Source organism: Thalia democratica, chromosome 5 (genome assembly GCF_965202585.1).
Source record: "Thalia democratica chromosome 5, ktThaDemo2.hap1.1, whole genome shotgun sequence".
Taxonomy (NCBI): Eukaryota; Metazoa; Chordata; class Thaliacea; order Salpida; family Salpidae; genus Thalia; species Thalia democratica.
In genome coordinates, this window is record NC_139169.1 from 43,051,850 (window position 1) to 43,068,051 (window position 16,202).

The 16,202-nt window shown below is 28.1% G+C and overlaps 2 non-coding genes across 2 annotated transcripts; one reads left to right on the plus strand and one right to left on the minus strand.

Annotated features, from left to right (window-relative positions):
* Positions 1 to 4,437: 4,437 nt before the first annotated feature.
* On the plus strand, positions 4,438 to 4,581 carry LOC145837313 (U4 spliceosomal RNA). Its single transcript, XR_014369951.1, has one exon. It is a non-coding gene; the product is annotated as a U4 spliceosomal RNA (small nuclear RNA).
* Positions 4,582 to 6,794: 2,213 nt separating this feature from the next.
* On the minus strand, positions 6,795 to 6,938 carry LOC145837314 (U4 spliceosomal RNA). The gene has a single exon (XR_014369952.1). It is a non-coding gene; the product is annotated as a U4 spliceosomal RNA (small nuclear RNA).
* Positions 6,939 to 16,202: the final 9,264 nt, after the last annotated feature.

Below are 16,202 nucleotides of genomic sequence, written 5' to 3' on the forward strand. Positions count from 1 at the left end.
TTCAAGCTAGACTAAAACTTGTTTTAAACAAGCTAAAAATCCATTTGCTCCTTAAAAAAAATATTGAATGTAAAAAACACATAAGTAAATAAGCATTTTAAGTAGTTTGTATATAGCAAGATACTCACTTTGTTTAGTTTTTTCCATATCTTGAACTTGGTAAAAAATATGTTCTTGACGTTTCTCTAACTAAAAGTTTGCTTTACTGAAGTTCATCGTCACACCAAACTCATTGTCAGTTAAAATATGATACTAATGTATTAATGTTTATATAACTGATTGTTCTGTATTTGCAAAAGTTTCAAAATGCGTCAAGTTATTCTTTTAACTGATATGGGGAGAAAATTGTTTTAACTTAAAGCTTTATACCTTAACTACAGAGTACATTTCATTAGCAAAAGTATCTTTCCCCATTAGTTTAGTTAGTATTCAGTTTGTTTATATGCCCAAGGAAGTTTTGTATAAATGCAAAATCTGAAAACCAATCCAATCAACAAGGAGTAGAATTTAATAATTTTTGAAGATGGAACCCATATAAAGACCTACCCCTGGTAAGTCTTTTTATGGGTTTCCTTTTGCTCAACTAGGGAGCCCATAAAAAGACCGACCCCTTATTATAACAAAAAATAACTGACTCTAACTGCCTCAGGTTTAAGACATAAGTAGTTTATTTTCAAACTATTTCAATAAATTCAACTATTTCATATAATTTTTGTGCATTTTTCCTGAATTTATACAAGTTTTAGTTTAGTATAAATTTTGAAATTAAATTTTTTATATCTGACAAAATTGCATTAACTAGTTCAGTGTTCGGCAAGTATTTGGCAGTGGCGGGCCAATTTAAATAAAAAAACTAAAATCTTTTTGGGTGGCAGTTTCAGTAACAACGTAATCTCTACAAACAATCTGTTTCAAAAAAAACATGGTTTTTTTTTGCAGTTTCATTTAACAAAATACAATGTAACTTGATGAATAATTGAATTTTAAATTTGAGGTGCACTGAATTTATTTGCAATTTAGTGTGCTGTGCATAGATTTCGATTATTTTGAAGACCACTAGGCTAATTGATTCAAAAGTGTATGTGTATATAGTGTTGGATGTATGTGTGTATAAAAGTTATTGTTATTTTTTTTTTTGAAAAACATTTAATGTTTTAAAGTTTAATAGTCTAATTTTTATATAGTTTTTCGTTTTTGAGTTTAAATTTTGAGCGTAAAATTTTTTTTCTCTCTTTTTTTTAATTTGTAGCTCATTATGATTTTGACTAAGTTCGGTATTCAAATCAATGACTTTTTGCGTATCCAGGTCCTTGAACCAAACTAATTTGAGCATTTTTTTGTTTTTGTTCAATAAACCACTAAACAAGCAAAGATCTTTACACAAACAGCCAAAAATAGTGACTTATTTGAAAGAAAAAGTTGTTCAATTTACATCAACACCAACTTATACATGGTAATATCAAACCTTAGTGACTTTTTATTGTTTTTTGCTTGTACTAATAAAACTGCAAAGCATGAGCTAAAATAGAAGTTTTTTGAATATTTTGTTTAAACGGTGTAAAATTTAGAAGACCTTCATGCACAGTATACGAAGCTCCAGCAAAGAAAAGTATTTCATATGACTTAAATGAAAACGCATAATACGATGAGCACAATTATTAGAAGAATGAGCTGTTAGAGTATAGAATTAGTTTTGGTATAGATCTATACAATTATATCAGAAGGTTCAAGAGACGAAAAGTGTGAAAGGATAAGAAAACTGAATGGAGCTTACGATTATCAATGGAGAGCTATGGCAAATGTTTTCGAAGAAGAAGACGTAAAACAGTGTTAAAGGATGTGGAAAGTGATACTTTTATAAGCACTAGTGGTATCTAAATTTTTTAAATTGTTTCGATTTTTTCATCAAGTATTTTAAACACTTTAGTTTTATATACTTCAAATGTTGTTATGTCAAAAACATAATTAAAAGTTTCCCTTTATTTGTGGAAGCTGATTGTCACTCTTTAAAACCATTACCTATTTCCTTAACACCCTTACGGACGCTTTTGTAAGTTAAGGCTTCGAGAATAAACCTTGAGGAAAAATCAGACAAGAATAAGTCGTAAAAACTGGGGTAAAGAGAACTCTCTAGTTGAACCTTACTTCAATCCTCTAGAAGTTACAAAACTCTGATCAAAAAGCCCAGCTACAAAAAGGAAGCTACGTAGTTGGAGGCAGTCTAAAACTGTATTAAATGTCATTCCGTCAGCCTTGGATTACTAACCCTTATACAAAAAAATTAAGTCAAATGTTAGAGGGAAGGTATGGTGCCATAAAAAATGAGTGATGCTATCATCATAACTTTGTACAAAAAAAAAGGTTCTAGGTTTGATTGCAACAGCTACAGGGGAACTTCCTTTCTTGAAACTGTTGGTAAAGCCTTTGCACGTGTAACTATTTCTCAAGTGCAGATTGTGGTCGAAAGATTTTTTTAAGTACAAAAACCTATCACTGATACAATGTTCTTAGTAGTACAGCTACAACTAAAGTAAATAGAAAGCGCATTTGTATGTCGCTTTCATATACCTTACTACAGGGTCTCCCAACCAGGGCTTTTAAATTTTGTTTAAAAAAAAAGGAGATTTTTCTTTAACTCGGGCGAATGTAAGCCGAAATTTAAACATAACTAACGATTTTTAACGCTGAATAGCAATTTTAAATAGTAAAAAGTGGAGTTCTGGACGAAGAGCAAAAAAAAGTCTTAATATTTTTAAGTAATTTTGAAGTTTACACTAGTTATTATGTATTTTACATGTACTGCAAGGGGTACGAAAACAACTTAAAATAGTTTAGGGGTGCGGGGCATCAAAAAGGTCCTGTCTTACTTTTTGTAAGTAGGGAGAGTTTTTATTCGATATTGTTGACGATCAAATGTCTTCCAAGGCTCTTCAACACTTAGAACTTATAAAACACAGAGCAACAACGAATTTTGATGGTAGCCTTTATAAAAAATTTTAGATAAAAAGTAAGGTCTGTGTACTTGCTCAAACTCTTTTCGGAACTTTTATTTCAGTTATGTTAAAGCACTCCTTAAGATCGCCAACTAAAGAAGTTTAGCTATATTCAAGAACTGTAATTTCATTATAACGTTAAACGTATGAGAGCAAAGCGAAAGGTGAAAAACTTTTTTAAGCGACCTAAATGAGCTTGAATTTTAGCATTGATACACGAGAGGAGCTCTTTAATGACCGAAAAAAAGTGACGCACTTCTATTTACAAAATAACTAAAGAGAGAAAAACGTTAGTTTAAGAAGCAGACGAAGAAACCAAAACACAAACAAATTTTATTTAAAATATCTTGATAATATTTTTTGGTTCATCTGTTTAGATTTTTTATACATTTTTTGGGAATCATTGTGTTTGATATAACTTTATTTTTGTGCATTTTATACGTAATCAAGTTTTTGAGCTTAAACGAGCCTGTTAATTTATTAATTATGTTGTTCAAAATTAAAATTAGCTTAATTTATTAAAAGTTGCGTACCTTAATACTAAACAAAAAATAAAGTTATAATTAAAATTTTATTGTTTCGAACACTATACTATGTTTAATATATCAAATGTAAAATAAAAAGTTGGTACTAATATGTTTATTGTTGTTTCTTCGGAAGCTGGGTTTCTTAGAGTTTTGTTATTTACTCTTTTTAGTCTTTTGTAAATAGATGATCGATATTTGTAACAAATATTTGATAACTTACTAACAACACTTATTTCATTATTTTTTTATGTACTTAAATTTTGTATATTAATTTTATAAGTTGATTCATTTCCTTATATAAAACAATTTATAAAAAGTGAATAGTTAATTAAAATGTACAAAAAGTAAACGAAAACAATATATCCATAAAAAATTCATGATGTACATATTATATAATTTTAATATATAAACTTATATGAACTATAGTTCTACTTTCTTGTTAATATTTGTTCTAATTTGTGTTTATCTGTCAAAAATATTTTCCGAGAATTTAATTATTCTTTGATAAGAGATATGTTAAATTCTAAAACCCAGTTAAAATATTTTAAACATGTGATAGAATTATATTAATTGAAATGTATCACATGAAAAATATTTTTTGTCAAAATAACAAATATGTAATTTTTTTATACTTAAAAGCTATATTACACTAAATGTATTATTATTTTTGCTTATCTTTTTATTTAACTAGAATAAGATAGTATTTGAAAAACTACTTTTTTTATACGACGTCAATTCATAGCATGATTTTTTTCAACTGTTGTATACTACAAAATTGCAAGCTTTAAGATTTTTGCTATCAGTTCTCTCGTTTTAGTTTGAGTTTTGTGCATTGTCTTCTTTTGTGACGTCATAATCAACACAACAAACGATAGCTTCATTGGATGGTTTATATTCCAACAGCACATTGAGTGTACAGCTTTGCGCAGCGGCGATAACGTAACCAATGAGGTCTATCCGAGGTGCGTTTATTGCTAGTTGAAAACTATACCCAATACCCCGCCCTTTGTCGATGAAAGACTCGACTCTGAGGCAATTTCTGCAAGATGTCTACCGGACATCTTCATATATTTCATCATTATTTTCTTGAATTCACTAAGGTCGGTCTTTTTATGAGTAGAATTTCTACCCAAAATTTGATGTGACGTCATTTAGGTGTTGCTACAATTAAATGAAATTTTCGTACTTTTAGTTTCTAAACAAAAGACTAAGTTAAATGAGTACTAGCTAGCTTATATCAAACTTGTACATTAATTTATATCTTAAGACCACCAGTTTAAGTAACTACTGTCTAGTTGAGTTACTTACAGGATATTTTTTAATATTTAGTAAGCTATGAGTCGTAAAAAACCTAAGACACTTTTGGCCTCTTTCATCACGAAGCTAGTTATAAGCACTCTACGTGCACAATCGGCTGAAAAGACGTAAGGTACTAGTAGGCATACTTGTAAAATCAATACTGAGCTAATTTATATGTCTGACCGACAGAATGTGCTGTCAGATGACTTAAGCTATACTTAGTAGTTTCAGAGGGTTACAATATTGTTGCATGATTTTTACATTAACAATCGTTCCACCACCCTAACAAAAACGCTTTTTGTTATCTACGTACGTACCAAGGTGTCAATTATAATGATGGTATTCTAGATAAATTTATAATCGTTTTCTTTGAGTGGATTTGGTAGGACTTTTTATGAATACTGTTTTATAAGCATTATTTTATGGGTAGTATTTAGGTGTTGCTGCAATTAAATGAAAAATAAAATAGTGTCTTATGTAATATTATGGGTAGTTTTAGTAGTTAAGATTTTATAAACAAAAAATAAAAATTTGAATACACATAAACCAATTGTTTGATTTACAAGTACATTTATGTAATTTATATTTTGTAAACTAACAGAAGTAGTGGCTTGGTCTATTATAAATATTATGGGTTGTTTTTGTATTTTTAAGTTATAATAAACAAAAAAAAACTTTGATTCACATAAACAATTTTTTTGATTTATAAGTAAATTAAATTTAAAATTTTTGTTACAAACAAAAATAAATTTTGCTAGATATTTGATAATTAACTAGTTACAAGGAAGATGTTGCACCAATATCGAACTGAAATTAAAATTATGTTCATTTGATTCGGTCTCCAATCAAGTCTAAACAAAACAATACTTTTAAAATTTGCTTTTAACGAAGTAAGTACATTGATAAGGTACGCACTTTAAGAAGTATGTATCCGCGTAAGGTATGCACTAATTTTTTATTTACTTCAAGGCTAAAGTAATGTTTCCATTTAGAAACTAATGAAAAAGCTTCTTGTGTCGTAGCTTTTTAAAAAAAACCTGTTACAAAAAATATTAGAAAAAAAGGAAATAATCATATTTTGTAGGGTTTGAACTAAGGTATAAGTTGCTTTTTACTGTTTTACAAAATTCAAACTAGTTTTTGATATATTACAGGTCAAAGTTAGAAACCAGAAAGTATGGTAAAATTAAGAAACGCAAATCATTAAGCGGTTCACCATGCAAGAACAAAAAACCACATAATCAAACTGTGTAATACCTGTTACCAAAATAAAATTAGTATTTCATATAAACCATTTAATGAGCATTACAACAAACATTTTAATCTAAAAAGACCAACTAAACAACTGTTTTACTTTACATATTTTTATAGTTTTATATTTTACAACAACTAAGTTATGACAAAATCTGTTATCTAGTCTCCTATTTTGCTGCTGACATTTTTACTTTTACTTTTATTTTAGCTTGTTAAAAAAAAGTAAAAAATATTACATACAATACAAATTATATAAATATTGTATTTTCTTGTATAAAAAAGTATTAAATAAAATATTATTTCTATTTTAATACTTAATGATAAAAACTGGCAATATTAGAAAAAAATACAGAAAATATATAAATCAATTTTTATGACAAATTAAGCTTAGAAAATGTGACACACTAACTTTTCAAGTGACCTGGCTATCGTAAAATAAAAGCATTCATAAACTTAACATTAAGCTATTTTTTAACACTAAAAATTAACTAATGTAATTTTTTTCGTGCCAGTTTAGTTTACATTGCATAAATATAAGCTTGAGTTAAACATTTTTAAGGCCTAGAAACTTTTTGTTGTTTGTTTACAAACGAAAAGCATGAAAATTTCATTTAATTGTAGCAACACATAAATGACGTCACATCAAATTATGGGTAGAAATTCTACTCATAAAAAGACCGACCTTAGTGAATTCAAGAAAATAATGATGAAATATATGAAGATGTCCGGTAGACATCTTGCAGAAATTGCCTCAGAGTCGAGTCTTTCATCGACAAAGGGCGGGGTATTGGGTATAGTTTTCAACTAGCAATAAACGCACCTCGGATAGACCTCATTGGTTACGTTATCGCCGCTGCGCAAAGCTATACACTAAGTGTGCTGTCAGAATATAAATTATCCAATGAAGCTATCGTTTGCTGTGCTGATTATGACGTCACAAAAGGAGACAGTACACAAAACTAAAACGAGAGAACTGAAAACATTGTTTCTTAAAGGAACACGTCAAATATACACGAAGAAATTTTTGCACGAAGGTCAATTTCGCACAAGAGTAAAAAACAAAATTAAAAAAAAAAAAAAATTGCTAATAGTAAGGGTTAGGGGTAAAAGTGAGGTGACAAATGAAATATACAGATAAAACGAAAAATAATGAGAATAAAAATAAAAATCGACCAGGGGTAGTAAAAAAAACAAAAAGAAATCTCAACCCGTTCAAACATGCACGAAGGGACACTTTTGCACGGCTTGAATTTTTTTATTAACTTTAATTTTTAACTTATTAATTTTTTTATATCACTTTTACCCCTAACCATTATCCTCGGTCGGTAACTTTTTTTCATATTTCTTTGATTTTTTATTGGTTTAATTTTTTTCTTCTTGTTTTTATTTTATTATACCTTTTGTTTGATTTTTTTTTTCTTTCACTGTTACCCCTAACCCTTACTGTCGGTCGCTATTTTTTTTTTGTTTTTTGTTTTTTTGCTCTCGTGTAAAAATAACCCTTTGTGCAAAATTGTCCATTCGTGCAAAAATGTCTTCGTGCATATTTGACCCGTCCCCATTCAAAAATAACCCCATGAGCAAAAGTGACCCTTCTTATACAGATTAAATATGATACACGGGAAACGGTCAAAATTGCACGAGGACAAAATTGCACGAATATAAAGTTGCACGAAGACAAGTTTGCACGAAGAGTCAATTTTACACGAAGACTCTTTTGCACAAAGATAAATTTGCACAAGAGAAAAAAAATACACGAAGACAATTTTACACCAGGGTCAATTTTGCACGAGTGACATATTTGCACAAAGGGTCAATTTTGAACGGTTAATATAAATAAATAACCGACCGAGGGTAAGGGTTAAGGGTAATAGTGATAATAAAAAAGAAATAAAACTATTTAAAACTACTGTTAAAAAAAACAAGAAAATTAAATGAATGAAAATAAATTATATAAAAAAAAAAAAAAAAAAAAGCTACTGACCGAGGGTAAGGGTTAGGGGTAACTGTGACAGTAAAAATGAAGTAAAAAACAAATAATATTTAATAAAAAAAATTGAAACTTTAAAATTAATTGTAAACAATTAAAAGAAAAAAATAAGTTACCGACCGAGAGTAAGGGTTAGTGTTAACAGTGTAAGTAAAAAACAAAAAATTAAAAATTAAAATCAATAAAAAAAAAATTAAAAAAGTTTTTTTAAATGTTAACTCGTGCAAAAATGATCCTTCGTGCAAAAGTGTCTCCGTGGAAAATTGTCTGCTTGTGCAAAAGTGTCACCGTTCAAAAGTGACCCTTCGTGCAAAAGTGTCTTCGTAGAATTTTGTCCCATCGTGAAAATTTGACTGCTACCCACCCATGATATACTACACGTTTCGCTACCGTATGTCAGAGTACTGAATACACAGCCAAAATAAACGATATACTTTGTGCTCGTACTTAACTTTTCTTTACTCTCAAATTTTGCAGTAACATGAGCAAACGTACCTGATGCCTTGCTAGTGCGACATTACAATAAAGTTTTTTGATGTCATTGCCACTGATCTTGATTGATAATGAAATATCATTTTTAGCTTAGGACTTAAGTTTTTTAAAGGCCGAAAGTTTAGAATGCTGACGACAACTAATGTCTTAAGATCTGGGGCAGAGCGAGTTACGAGTGTAAAATCTCTAGTAAAGTGAAAATTACCTATATTGAGCTTTTATACTTTTTGCTTTGCTCTCACTTGTGCATGACCGAAAAGGCTATATTTGAATTAGTCCTTTAAACCTCGTTTTTATGCAAGTTTATAATCTAAGCATCACGTGTGTCTTGTTTCGCATACCTTCCCTACAATATTTAACTTAAACGCTATGTTATCAGCAGGATTTTCAATAACGGAGCAAGTCGGCTGGTATGCCGTCAATGCCTGGTCCTTTTCAAGGAATTATGTGAATGACAGTTTAATGCTTCCTTGAACACTTTGTCAACTATACAGCTCATACATCGCTGGTAGATTATCGATGTGGCTAAGTGCATCGCCAGTTAGTTTATTTTGTGTAGAGAAAGAAGAGAAAAGTCTTAAACCTATCTAAATGTTCATTCTCACTGTGTAAAATTGAACCAGTTTAGATTGCAAGAGTGATTTGAGTTTTTTGAATCTCAAACTTTTCTGATTCTTTTACAAACTGTTTTGGTGTCGCCTCTGTCAGTTGCAGTTTAAATACAAATGCCAGATTTTAAACAAAAATCGTTGGAGCATTTCCTTTAAAAAGTCTTTATAGCTTCAGCATTATGTAAGCTATTAAGATTAGTGCTGTTTTGGTCATTTTGATAATAATTATGAGCCTGTCGCGTAATCTTTATAAAAGGAAGCAACACATTAATGTTCAAAATTCCAGACAATTTTTGTATATACTTTTTTCAAATTTTGTATAGACTTTTTTGATCCTAGATCAAAACTTAGAAGCAGATATTTCCGAGGAAGATGTGAAAGACAGATATGAAAGTTTTCTAATCTTATCCTATCATGCATTGCTGCAATTTCTAATAGTACTCTGCGAACCAAGTTTTTTGATTTTTACATTAACTAATTGGAAATATGCTATATACAGCAGACCAAGATCACTGCTACAATTTGCACTGTAATAACCCCTAGTTAAAAAACATCATATATAGGATGAAATCTTATTTTAAAAAGGTCTAGATGATCAGAATGAACTTTGCTTTAAAATCATCTAAAATTACAAGCTGGTAATGTTTTGGAAATTTGCTTACTATAAGATTTAATTCCTCATTAAAAGTGTTTTTACTTGCTTGCCAGGACATACATTTGCGCTCTTCTTTTTTGATTTGTAAACAAATAGTTATATTTTGTTCGTTATTTAAAGATCAAACTTCTACAGACTGTAAAGTGTATTCTTGACAGCAAATTTTACACCATATTCCCTGCGTTTATCTACTGACTTAATACAAACCCAAAAGAAGGCATAATCATATTCTCTAATTAAGTCTTGATCAGCTAGACGTGTTTCTTGAAAAGCACAATATCAACCTTGATACGAAGAAACTTGTTATTTATTTGTAATTTTAGTTTATTTTGCACCACTATGGCTTTAGAGTTTAGACCTTTTACCATAAATCAGGGTATAAACGTTTCAGCTTTCCAGATTGAGATTGGGTCTATTTTTAGCCAGATGACTCATTTTTGTTTTACTTTTTGCTAATACAGTTATCATAATGCACTAAATGAAGAAAGTAAAGGAACAGCACTTTATTGGCTGAGAGAAGTTTAGTTTAAGGCATGCGGTGGCTGTTCTGTTGAATTCAAAAATTTCTCTTATCGACGAATACGACCCCTGGCGCCTTTTTTTTTGCCAAGCAGTATTTAACTTATACGCAGTAGCTCTTGCATTCCGTGTTGTGTTTTCATAAAAAGCCAACGAAGCTTTTATGACCTCTCAAGCACAACTTCATGGCATAAAATTGAGATTAGTTGTTTTCAATTCAGCAGGATCCTCCGCAACAGAAAATGGCTCAATGAAACAGCACGTCTGATACAACAAAGATCTTTCTTTTATGCAAGAGCTGCCGGAATGACATTTATCACGTTGTTAGACGGGGCTTTTAATATCATAGTTTAAAATTTTCTAAATGCTACAAGTACATGTCTAAGGAGTTATATCTTCCCTTGTGTTCAAGACTTGTTCTCGTCTGATTTTTCCTGTGAAATTATTTTAAAAGCCTTACTTAAGCAAAAGCATTCACAAAGTAGCTAAGGTTGACAAAATTTTTACAGAGCTTTATAAATTAGTTTCAATTAATAAGTTATACTTTAAAGTATTTTTTTTGACATAAATATCATTAAAGTTTAAAAGAACTGAAGTGTTCGAAATACTTGATAAAAAATCCAAACTAACTTAGTGCTTATAAAAGTATAAACATTGTCCTTCAACACTGTTTTACGTCTTCTTCTCCGGAAAGCATTTGGCATACCTATCTACGGATAAGCTCTCATAAGCTTTCATATCAGTACAAGTCTTTCGTCTCTCTTGAGTCTTATGAAGTATTTTTACTGATTTATGCCAACGCTTTTATTATACTCTGTTAGATCCATTTTAAATATGTCCTTCAGCACTATGTTTTCATTGGGGTTAAATAAAACACTTTTTTTGCTGGATCACGTAGACTGTACTTGAAGATCTTTTGTTTAACTATAAACAAAAGTTTGCAAAAACGCCTCCTTCAATTTATGCCTTGAAGTTTAATTAATAAAAGCAAAAAAAAAGTCACGGAGATTTTGTTATTCCAATATATTAGCTGATGTTAATGTCAGTGGAACGACCTTTTCTTAATAAAAAAAGTAAGTGTCTTTGAATTTTAACTGAAGATATATCAGCTTGTCAAAGCAGCCGAAAAGTACAGAACTCATAGGTGTACTTAATTTTGCTTACCACTTTTAAATCGACTAGTCAGTTTAGTTGATTTTATTAAATTTAGAAACAAGTTTAAAATGATTGGTAATTAAGGTTATATTATAATGGTTATTATGTTAAACCACAAAAGATACCTTTTTTAAACCAAAATGCGGTAAAATAAATAACAAGTAATCACTTAATATTTAAAATTATTTGCAATAAAATATTTTTTTTTGTGTTTTAAAGGTATGTTTAAGCTAAAATGTTTGCGGGCTACAGTTTGCCGATTCCTGTTGTAGCAAACCCACCTTGTGTAAGTAACGTGCCAAAATTTATAGACAAGCTTTTTAGCGGAGAGCATCATGATTTTTGTTACATTCTGCTAAATAAAAAGATTATTTATTTTAGTATAGGTAAGACCATTTTTAATAAACTAGCCAGTAAAGTAATTTTAATAAAAGATACCTTTAAAACAACGGTAGGTTGTATTTTAGATAAACATACTAGATAAAGTTAATTTCGGGCCGCACTGACTAGATAAAAGAAATTGTGCAGCCCAAAATTATTTAAATATTTGTAATCCCATTGTCCTAAATCAAAATTATTATTTAAAAGCAAACAATATTAAAACACTTGTGATTTGAGTTTTATTATTTTAAGTCTTACTGTAAGTTTTCACTACAATATTTCTTTTTACTTCAAAAAAATTAGTTTTCAACTTAAAAGTACATATACTTTTATACTTAAAAGTTTATCAGTTCCATCACAACGAACTACATAAAGCAGTTACTTGAAAAACTCTTGTTTTTATATCTTAAAGTAGTAAGTCATTTCTTCTATGTATAAAAGTTGAAGCGATGTTTAAAAATTATTACTTGAGATCATGAATTATAGACTTTTTAAATGAAAATTTTGCAAGTTTCGTATTTATAAACAATATCATTAGTTAAAATATTTACTAAAAACACATTTACTATTATTTACAGGATTGTCAAAGGTTTTTGAAAAACTTTTCAAAGTTTTTTAAATAACAAGTTTTTTGCTCTATTTTTGATATAAAGTTAAACTGTCTTAGGAGTATAATAATTTTGAAAAGATACTGTAAAGCTACTTTAAATGTGTTCTTAAATAAAAACATAGAGATTTTTTTTTGTTTATGAAAATTTTTTTGTAACTTATCGAAAATTCATTACTTTATGTGTATAAGTTCTTTAAAATTCCAGTTTTTTTAGTTATTTTGACTCGAAATTCTAGGGTTTTTCAGTTTTTTTTTTTCAAAATTTCTCTCAGTCCGGATTCTTTATACCTAAATTGTCAAGTTCCAGGTTTTTAGCAACTCTGTACTTACAAAGTTCAAATTTATAAATTAGCTATTTTAAAACTTATATCTATAAGGAAAAAATATTTTTTTCTATTTATTGTCAGTTGTGTTTTATTCAACGATATTATCTTAAAAATAAACTTAGTTTCTAAATCCTGACAGCAAAAGTAAATGACATTTAAAGTAAATAAATTCTAACACATAATAAACTAATATATTTTTTGAGGGACTTTAAGTGAGACTATTACTTGGTTTTTATTTTTTTGTCGTTAAGTATCTTAGGGGTATATTTTAATCTTTAGTTTTGGATATCTACTTTAAAACTTCTCTACTTATTATGAACATCAGTGACAGTTTCAGTCAGATCAATATCTTTAAAAGTTGTACAAGTTTTTTGACTTATTATCCGACTTTTAAGCCATTATTAATTTAAACCTATTCAAAAATTTGTTAAAACGATTTATACAGGGTTCCCATATGTTTTTGAGAAATTTCTTCCAGGTTTTCTGTGTTTCTTTCAGGGTTTTAAAATTAAAAGTTTATAGTTCTATTTTTAGTATAAAATTAAGTTTTAGGTATAAAACTGTCTTAAATAGTATTAAAAGAAACTGTAAACCTACTTTAATTGTGTTTTTTAACATTTTTTTAAGATACAAAATATTTTTAATCTAAATGCTTTTTGTGTCAAAGAGAAATTTCATTATTAGAAATGTAATAATTGTTTTAAATTCCAGGTTATTAAGTAATTTTGTTCAAAAATCCAGGTTTTTCAGCAACCCTGATTATAATAAAAACTCGAAAATTACCTTTAGATTCTATTAAAACCTGTAAAAAAAGTTCAAACTTTTAAATACTACCTGCCTATGACGGGAATAAAAATTTTGGTGTAAAGTAGGATGTGTTTCACCTACCATAAACTGTTTTTTTAACATAAAAAATTAGCTGCAATAAGTAGTTGCCTTTGTCTACAAAACACGTTTTTCTTTACTTTTGATCTACTTTATTCACAAGTTAAAAAGGACTTGGGAAACAAGTTTTCCGAAAAAAATTAGGAAAACATTTGAAAGAAAAATGTTGTACATTTAAGTAATTACATTTTTTTCTTTAAGTAAAAAAATTAAATAAATTTATTTAAAATTATAAATCAGCAAAAAATCAGTTAGAAGCTTGTTAAAAGAAATAAATTCATAAGAAGTATCAAACATAGAACTCGTTTTTAATATTCATTCATTTAATAAGTCATGTAAAATTGTTCTAATGTTATATCCAACAATGTCTATATAGTAGTAATTAAAATAAGACATTAAAATAAATTATGGCTATATTTTACCTAATTTTTATCAAAAATATATCAGCAAAAGAATACAAAATAGAATTTCTAGGATAGAAAATATTAACTTAAAAATTGCAACTTTCAAAGATAATAAAAATAGTAATTTTATTTTTATATATTATCAGAATAAAAATATTGATTATTTTTTTAAAGACTGTGCTGAGACTGAAAATGATTTAAAAGTGATCAAAGGTTTAAGTGTTTTTTAACTAAATGTTATCAAAAGGATATGCAATAAAATTATATGATAAACAAAAAGGTAGAATAATTACTACTGCTTTTTATGATTTCTCATTTTCTAGACATAGAAATGGCTCATAGATATTGATAAACGGTTTCGTTAAAGCATTTATCAAATGAACCAACTAAAAAAATAATTATTAAAAGGAAAAATATGACTTACAATTCATTAAGTATTCAAAAAAAGTTTTGTTTTTGAAGTTAAAAAAATTAAAATTTTGTCCTCAACAACTTTGTACTAATTACTTTCTATTTAGTTTAAAAACCTGCAACTTTTAATAAACTTAAGTTTTCTATTTGAACTTATGTTAAGTCAAATCAATAAAAACATAGTGTAACTATTTAAGTAAAATCATTCAAATACATTTCCTAGTAAAACTTAAGATTTCAAAATCTTAAAGTTTGCTACTCAATTTTAATCAAAAATTATTTTGATATAGAACTCATTAATTATTTTGGACATGATCTTACTAAGTTTAATAAAATAATAAATTGATATAAATTTTTCTAAATTAGATAAAAATTTTCTAATTAATTAACCTACAAAAAATTAAAAACTTAGCAGCAATTTTTATGATCGTCCAGATGTTTCTATAACAATGCTTGGGTTTTCAAGTTCATTTAGGTCACAGCTTCTAATATCTATGTCATTTTCTGAATTACTACTACTTGTTGTTGCGAAATTCGATCCTATTACACTGTAAGGGTGATCACTATAGAGAACACTACTAAAATTTTCAACGTTTTCATACTTTGGATCTGAATGCTGAAAGATGTCAAGCGCTTTACTTTCAATTGAAGTCGTTTTCAATGGTTCAAATACAAATTTAGGAGAATTCAAACTAAAAGCCGACTTGACTAAACTTGAAATTTTTTGATCAAAAGAATTATACTGACTCTTGTGTAGTTTTTTGTCTTTGTTCTTGCTTTTGTGTTTAGCTCTCAATTTGTCTTTTTTAGACTTTTTCGATTCTTTTGATTTATCTTTTTTGGATTTTTTAGATTTCTTCTTTTTTGTTTTGTCTTTTTTCTTAGTCATTTTTAGTTTATAGTTTTTCTTTTTATCTTTTTTTTTTCCTAAATCTATTGTTCTTAAACTAGATATACTCTGAATTTTTACACTATCACTTTCAGGAACATTATGATTTTGCTTTATTGTACAAACCTTTCTACAATTTAATGTAAGCTTATTGCTACAATCTTGTTCACTACTAGTAAAAAAAGTATTGTCAACAGATTCTATGTCACGTGTAATAAAGCTTTTACTTACGCAGTCATATTTTTTGTCTGTAAATATACTTTTTACAACAAAGTCATTAATATTCTTTGAGTTGGGTATTTTAGATATACAGTCTTGATTGCAGTTAACTTGAGAGGTATTGAAACTATCAGTTGAGGTTTTAGGTTGTGAACTTTTCTTTTTACTTTTCTTCTGGAGTAATTTGAAATCACTTTTTCTTAATTTTTTTTTGTTTTTTCTTAATTGTTTTTGAACTTGAAACGACTCCAAAAACTTTACTTTTCTGCTTATCTTATTTACTTTTTTTGATACATTTTGCATATGCAAAAATCCATTTTCAATTGTTTTGTGCAAAGACTGAAGTTCTTTAAGAATAAGTTTTTGAGTTTCATTGCTTTCCCTGTTTAAACCAGTTTCAAAACAGTGCTTTTTACTAGGTAAGTTTGTATCATTGTTCATTTCAAAATTAATTCTGTGGTTAAATTTAACTTAATTAATTTCTTTAAATATTTAATTGATTTTACAATTTATTTTTACAATAGCTTTACCAACTGTAGTTGATTGACAAAAACTAATTTAAATATAATATTATTTGTGTTA